At 40.4% G+C, this 7,234-nt stretch overlaps 1 pseudogene across 1 annotated transcript; it reads right to left on the bottom strand.

The window, feature by feature from the left end:
- Positions 1 to 6,276: 6,276 nt before the first annotated feature.
- LOC309803888 (10 kDa heat shock protein, mitochondrial-like) lies at positions 6,277 to 6,642 on the bottom strand (annotated as a pseudogene). The gene has a single exon. The product of its transcript is annotated as a 10 kDa heat shock protein, mitochondrial-like (transcript).
- Between the last annotated feature and the right edge of the window lie 592 nt (positions 6,643 to 7,234).

Genomic DNA, 7,234 nt, shown 5'->3' with positions numbered 1-7,234 from the left:
ATATGACGCCCCTAAGGTTTCCAGATTAGTTTATTACTGAAGGATAACCTACCCTATTCTGGCTAATACACAAAGCATTCAAATGCTAGAAAATAAGACATCTGCAATAACTAATAAATGAACTAGTGCATAAACAAAAGAGGTGATCAGTGATTTAATAACCATTTACAAAGTTGAAATCCTGGTGCTTAGGAAATAGAATTTGTTAAGTTTCTGGGAAAGGGTTTCTTAGGGGAGAATCAAGGGTTAGCAGTTAGTGATGTTGTTTGATTTCATTTCAAATATCTCAATTTTTGTTACCTCCATGCAGGTTTCAAGCATAATTAGAGGCATTTTAATATTTTAATTCATAAGTAGAGATGAAAGGAAAATTTATTCTTTCTAGACAAGCATATGAAAGTGTGAGGAAATGATTGCCTTAGGTGGAAATACCTTGGGTTTGAGCAGTAACAGAAGAGAAAGGAAAATCTCTGCTGTTCATTGTTCTAATCATGATTCTTTTAAAGATGCCGGAGATGTTGAAGGGACTTAAAATTAGACAGTTCTCTTTAACAGCCTCAAGAGGGCGCCACCATCCCAGTACCGCTTGGTTGTTGAGCGTCTCCGGACAGGTGAGGTTGACCACAGGACTGGTCGGAGTAGAAAGAATATAAATGTCTCAGGTTGCTGTCGTTTTTACATTCTGGAAATAATTTTTCTATGTAGCAGTTTTAAAAATTAAAGTTAGAGAATGCAGTTTAAATTCCCCTCTAAATTTAGATATTTCCTTTCCTAATAAAACTCAAAAGTATTTGCAAAAGTACATACCAAACAAAACACAAATCAGGGAGTGACTGTATGATTTAGAAAATAATTCACATCAGAATTTCTTTGAATGGTAGCCTTCTTACTTCATTTAATATATTTATAATAGTTTCTTTATATCAACATTTTAGAAGTAGATTTATTTAATAAGGCAAAGTGTATAAACATAGCACAAATCTGATTCACCTTGATATTAAGTTTCCTGAATTCTGTAGACTATCCAGAGTCATAACATATTAGGACTAACCCTTTGGTAACTTCCCAGAGGCATCTTTTGTTAATGCAACTTTGGAAAATTTTCTTGCTCATTATGAAAGCATAGTAGGTGCTAAACACTTTCTAGGTAAAGGTTGCTGAACATTCATGTGTTGCAAAATTTTTTTCCTTTTCAAAATTTCCTTCAAAAACATCTTGAGATTAAATAGGATACACACACATACGTATGATGCAAAACAAGTTTGCTTCTTTCAAACAGTGGGAAACATTAAGACTGTTTCTGGGGTAACAGCCTTCCTTTAGAAAGGTTTTAAGAGTCTGAGAACTACAGAGATGAAGTATTTCTTCACCTGGTCTCTTGAGGGGCAGGATTAATACTCAGAACTGTTGTTTTCCTCTCCCTGGGGCATCTTGTTAGGTTTCAGACTGTTTTGTGCCCTGAGAAAAACATGAAGCAGGATGTGCTGGAAAGATTTAAATCATATCAAGCAGAACGGGGTTTGGAGAAGGAATCTAGGCTAGGGCTTTCCCCTCTGCCTCCACTTCAACCCTGTCATCCGCCTGGGGAAGTTGACCGCACAGCTGAGCTTGCTTTGATGTGTAAAACGTAGACACCCTGCTTGGGGTGAAGGTGCCACAAGACCAGCTTTCAGAGACTCTCTTGGAGGAGGCTTGGGGTCTGCTGTTGTGCTACACAGATGGTACTACAGAGGAGGATGTGATTGTCGTGACCATGTCTGTTAGGTGGGGTCTGAGCCAGGGGCTGGATGATGGAGTCAGCATGGCACGTTAAGAGGTAAGGGGTCTGAAAAAATGTCTGCTTGGGTAGAAAAAGATCCCGCACTTCCAGAAACACACGCTCACTTAGCCTCCTGATGGTAAAAGACATGGGGTCCAGACCCTAAACTGTTACCTCAGCCGGCAACACAGAGTAAAAGGGGACCAAGTAAACCATGTGGTGGTGGGCAAAGCACCTTCATATTTGCAGGTGGGGCACCGAAAAGATGCCGATATTTCAAAGGTCTTGTAACTAGAATAAGTTTGCAAAGTAACTGAGGTTGGACAACCTACCCTCATTTCAGGACTTATTACCCTCATTTGGCGTCTGGGAAATAATAAGCTGTTAGTGTTTACCAAGTAAGATGAAAAACAATTGCAGAATTTCAGCCACGTTTTCCTTTGTAATTGCACAATAAAAGGCTTAATCCATGTTTTTGGAGGACCCCTTTTTAGACCAGTTTTTGAGGTTTAATACGTAACACAGGTGTCCTTGATTTGGGGCATCAGCGTCCTGGGGGTTTGGGGTCAGTGTAGCTCACTCACCAGGTCCACTCCCTGGGTGGGTCATTCCCAGCATCCCTGCAAATTCTTGACCTTTTCTGCTCAGCTTTCTCAGTCGCCACTGAAGATGCTCCTGCAAGATTAGCTCCTTCTTCCCCCGCCCCCACCCCGAACCACGAAACCGTGGCCGCCTTGCTTAGGAAATCCAAGCAAACCGGACCTCTCTGGATCTTTGTGGGCTTTCTCAAAGGTCCATGAGACCCTGGTGAGAGCCCCTCAAGCAGTACAAATTTCTGCTGCACGGCTGTCTCCAGGGGCAGAGCCCTTTCCCCTGTTGCCCTCTGGTCCACAGTCCAAGGCTTCCGGTCATCTGGCTTCTGTTGGGTTAGACCATCGGGCAGCACAGACGGGAGAATGGAAGGAAAAGCCCCACTCCATGCCTCTGCTCTGGCCATGTCTCCAGCAGGACCTGTGTCGCCTCCGTGACTCTCACTCCATCAGACAGACCTGCCGTGGTTCCAGTTTTCCTTCCCATAGGGCTAACCATGGACCTCTTCCACCTGTCTCTCCAGCTGGGGATGGCTGTCGTTCTCTTTTGTTGTTTATCTCTGGCTTGTTTCACAGCCCGGTTTGGCTTCTCAGCTCCTCCATCCCGTGTAACCAATGCCCTGCATTAATTTCCCTCTGTGTTAAGTGGGTCAGCTGTTCACTTACCCTTCACACACAGTTGCCCCTGCACTTTCATGCCTCTGAGAACCCTCGTCCTGAGAGCATTCCTGTCCCTGTGGGTGAGCAGTGCAGCCTGAGTTTTAGAGAATCCCCTTCCTCTATCTCGTTGCAAAGGATTTGGCGGTTTGCTGCAATCAAACTGTTCCCTGGACATTTCTTAGTGGTTAATTATGTTCTTTTAAAATTAATACATTTTTATACCTGGGTTTACAATCTGGTGGTTAATTTCAGATTAGAAACCCCTCTTTCCAGTACAGGAAAAATGATGAATTTTATCATTAAAATTTAAGTAATGAACATGTTTGTTTTTGTTTTTTTGCGGTACGCGAGCCTCTCACTGCTGTGGCCTCTCCCGTTGCGGAGCACAGGCTCCGGACGCGCAGGCTCAGCGGCCATGGCTCACGGGCCCAGCCGCTCCGCGGCATGAGGGATCTTCCCGGACCGGGGCACGAACCCGTGTCCCCTGCATCGGCAGGCGGACTCTCAACCACTGCGCCACACGTATATATACGTGTTGGTCAAGCACATTTGATCTGCATTTATTCTGGTTTCTTTTTTGCAGGAACGGTAAAGTTTCCATCTGTTGGGCATCCTTTGTTTATTTTCTGTATCTATGTTTTTAATCTAGTCTTTCTTTCATCTTACAGGACATTTTTCCTGCATTCTGGGTGATTTCATGAAGCATGTCATAGATGGTACTGATTCTGTTTCCTCCCCAGTGTTAATTCTACACTTTATATAAATTTTTGTGTGTATATTTTTCATACCTTACATGTGTGATGCGTGTTTCTGTTCCGTGTGGCCTTACTTGGGGCGTAACCTCTTCCCGGGGTGCATAGATTCCTTCTCTTCTTGTTCTCTGATCTCCTCAGCTCCTTTTTCATCCTTTAGTTTGTGGAGTTCACCTGAGCTTCTCCAGCCTCAACAGCTTCCTACCCCTTCCACTGCATGCTTCTGAGTTCAGACACAGTTCCAGGTGTATTTCTGTGCTTTTGAAGACTTTAAAATGTACATATGTGATACATCCTCTCTGATTCCATCTATACGACATTCTGGAAAAGGTAAAACTATAGAGACAGTAAAAATATCAGTGGTTGCCAGGGGTTGGGGAGGGAGGGATGGATAGGCTGAGCACGGGGGATTTTTAGGGCGGTGACACTATCCTGTACGACACTATAATGGTGGATACGTGTCATTATGCGTTTGTCCAAACCTATAGAATGTAAAACACCGAGAGTGAATCTTGGTTCAAACTATGGACTTTGGGTGATTATGAGGTATCAGTGTAGGTACATCCATTGTAACAAATGTACTGTCTGGTGCAGGGAGGCTGTGTGGGGGAGGATGAGGGGATTTAGAAACTCACTGTACTTTTCACTCATTTTGCTGTTCTAAAATATAAAGCCTATTAAAATATATATACACGTAAAAATTCTCTGTATAATTAAAAAACAACAGAGGCTTTATAATAAAGCATAGACATTGCAATTTTCTCCTTTAAATGATGCTTGAGGGTTTTTCCCCTAGGAGTCACCATTAACAATTCTGTCTGTAAACTTCCAGATCCTAGTTTGTATGGCTTCACAGACACACACACACACACATAATTATAACAAGTAGATAGGACTATTCCTGTTATTCTGTAGCCCTTAATTATTATTATTATTATTTTTTTTACTAACAATATATCTTAAACCCCTTTCCATGTCAGAACATACATTTTAAATTCATCCTTTCTCACTGGTTCATAACATTTGCTCCTTTATCATCTTGAGTGGTGAATGATTTTCCAACATATCTTCTGGATATTAATCCTAGCCTGTTGTATATGTTGTAAATATTTTCTCTCATCTTTCCAATTTTCCCTTGGTATAGGGTGGTTTTTTTTGCTCACATGTATGTTTTAAAGTTTCATGTAGTCAAGCTGTCAGTGTTTCCTTGATGACTTCTGAGTTCTGTGACTAGCTTGGAAAATCCTTCCCCATTCTAAGATTATAACATTATTCTGATATTTTCATTTTATTCTTTTAAAATCATTTAGTTTTTTTTGGTCATGGTATAAGTATCTAATTTTATTTTTTTCCAAAATGATGGCCAATTACTTTGATACCATTGAAGAGACCATTCTTTCTGCACTGATATGAAAGGCCCCATTAGTGATATTTTTAGATTTTCTGTTCAGTTCCGTTGATGTAGTTTCCATTCCTCCACAAATATATGTTATTATAATTTCTACAACAAGACAGTATGTTTTGAGATCTGGCCTGACCCTTCCCCTTCTTTGCATGTTTTAAATTAGATTTTATTAGTTATTCTGGTACATTCATTTACTCTGCCGAATGTAAGTGAGAATCAGCACGTCAGGCTCTAAAAAAACATGCTGTTGCAATTTTGATCAGGATTGCTTTGAATTTGTAGACCAATTTTGGGAGAACTGACATAATTTTACTATCCAGGTGAGCGTTATGTCTATTTATTCAGTTTTTTAAATTTCTGCAAAAATATTTTACAAATTTTTTCTTTAGATATTCTATAACTTTTACAGGTATATTCATATAGTTCTTGCACATTTCTTGCTAGTGGCCTATCTAGGCTTTTTTTTTTTTTTTCCTATTGTTATTGTGACTGGGATCTTTTTTTCCTCCGTTACAATTTCTAATTGCTTGTGACAAGTACATAGAAAACTGTCTTGGGGTAATTCATGCTAGCTGCTGTAACAAACACCCCAATATTTCAGTGATTTAATACCAGAAAGTTTTATTTGTTGCTGATGAACCATCTAAGTTGGGCCTCCTTCATCTAAGCAGTGATTGGGCATACCAAGTTCTTTCTATTCCAGTCATGCAAGCCTGGGAATTCCTGGACTCTATTCTCTGCGATTACTGTGCCTACAATAGCCCCTCCTTTTCCGAACTCACCTCTTTCTTGTAATGGTTTTGCAAGTGAAATTATAGCCAAGACCCTCCGCTAACACTCTCTGTTCATCTTCATCTCCAGACCTACAAGATCCACTATCACGTGACCTGCCTTCCAAAAAATAAAAGCTAAGTTTTACCAAATATCTTGCCACAAGATAACGTTGATCCATTTTCCCGTCTTGAATATCACTTTTCTTACCTCTTGCCATCCAACTACTAAAATAATGCTATACATTTTAGGTTTTATTATGTTTTTTGTTTGTTTTCTTTTTAGTTTGGATATCATTACTTTATTATAAAAGAAACATGGAAATTATTTGCATGATGAAAGATTTCAGAACTTCAGTGACAGCTTCACGTGATGCCATTTCAATAGTGACTTATTTTAGTCGATGTATTTTCCAAGAATGTCACCATCTCTAAATAAGAAATAATCCTTGTCATCTAGAACTACTTTGGTGTCTCCATATTCTGGGAGAAGAACTTTATCTCCAACTTTCACACTAACTGGTTGAATCTCTCCACCCTTTCCTTTAGAGCCTGATCCAACAGCTACTACCATTGCTTGCAATACTTTTCCTTGTGATTTTTCTGGAAGCATAATGCCTCCTTTGGTTACAATTTCGGCTGTACTTCTTTCAACTAATACTCAGTCAAAGAGGGGAAGAAACTTTCTAAATGCCTGTCCTGCCATGACTCGGGTTGCAACACTTCGTACTCTGGTTTTATTATGTTTTTTAAATATCAAGAATCCTCTTTCAAGTTGCTTAGTTTTGTATTAGGATAATCAAAGTGAGCCCATGTAACAAACAGTCTAAAAACCTGAGTGGCTTCGTCACTGAAGCTGTGTTTCTTTCTCATGTCATAGGTCTAATGGATTTGTTCTGTTTTGAAACAAGGTTTTCCTTTGTCATTTCTAGGAATTTGGGGCAAGGGCAAGGGGAGAGAGTTGTACCTTGTTCAGTCTGCCACCTTGATCTGATGCCTTCTTGTGAATTGATTTTTACCACATTAAAAGTGTGATTCCCAGAAAAATACTCTGTGCCTCTGGCTCCACCAACTTTTGAGTCCTTGGGCATCATTTATCAGGCAGGAAGTATATCAGCAGTTCCAACCTTACCAGCTGTGAGACTGGAATAACTATACCTCGATGCTGGTACCCTCAGCACCTGGTGTTTCTGGCTTGAATGGGAAACCCAGGAAGACTTGAAATTTTATGTTTCCTACTCCCATCCCAATCCCTCACCAGCAGCATTGCCCCAGTTGGAAGAACTAGATTATTCTTA

This window comes from Mesoplodon mirus (genome assembly GCF_964341445.2).
Source record: "Mesoplodon mirus genome assembly, chromosome: 5".
NCBI classification, from domain to species: domain Eukaryota; kingdom Metazoa; phylum Chordata; class Mammalia; order Artiodactyla; family Ziphiidae; genus Mesoplodon; species Mesoplodon mirus.
The sequence above is the reverse complement of the archived record's forward strand: the minus strand, read 5'-3'. Positions and strand labels throughout refer to the sequence as shown.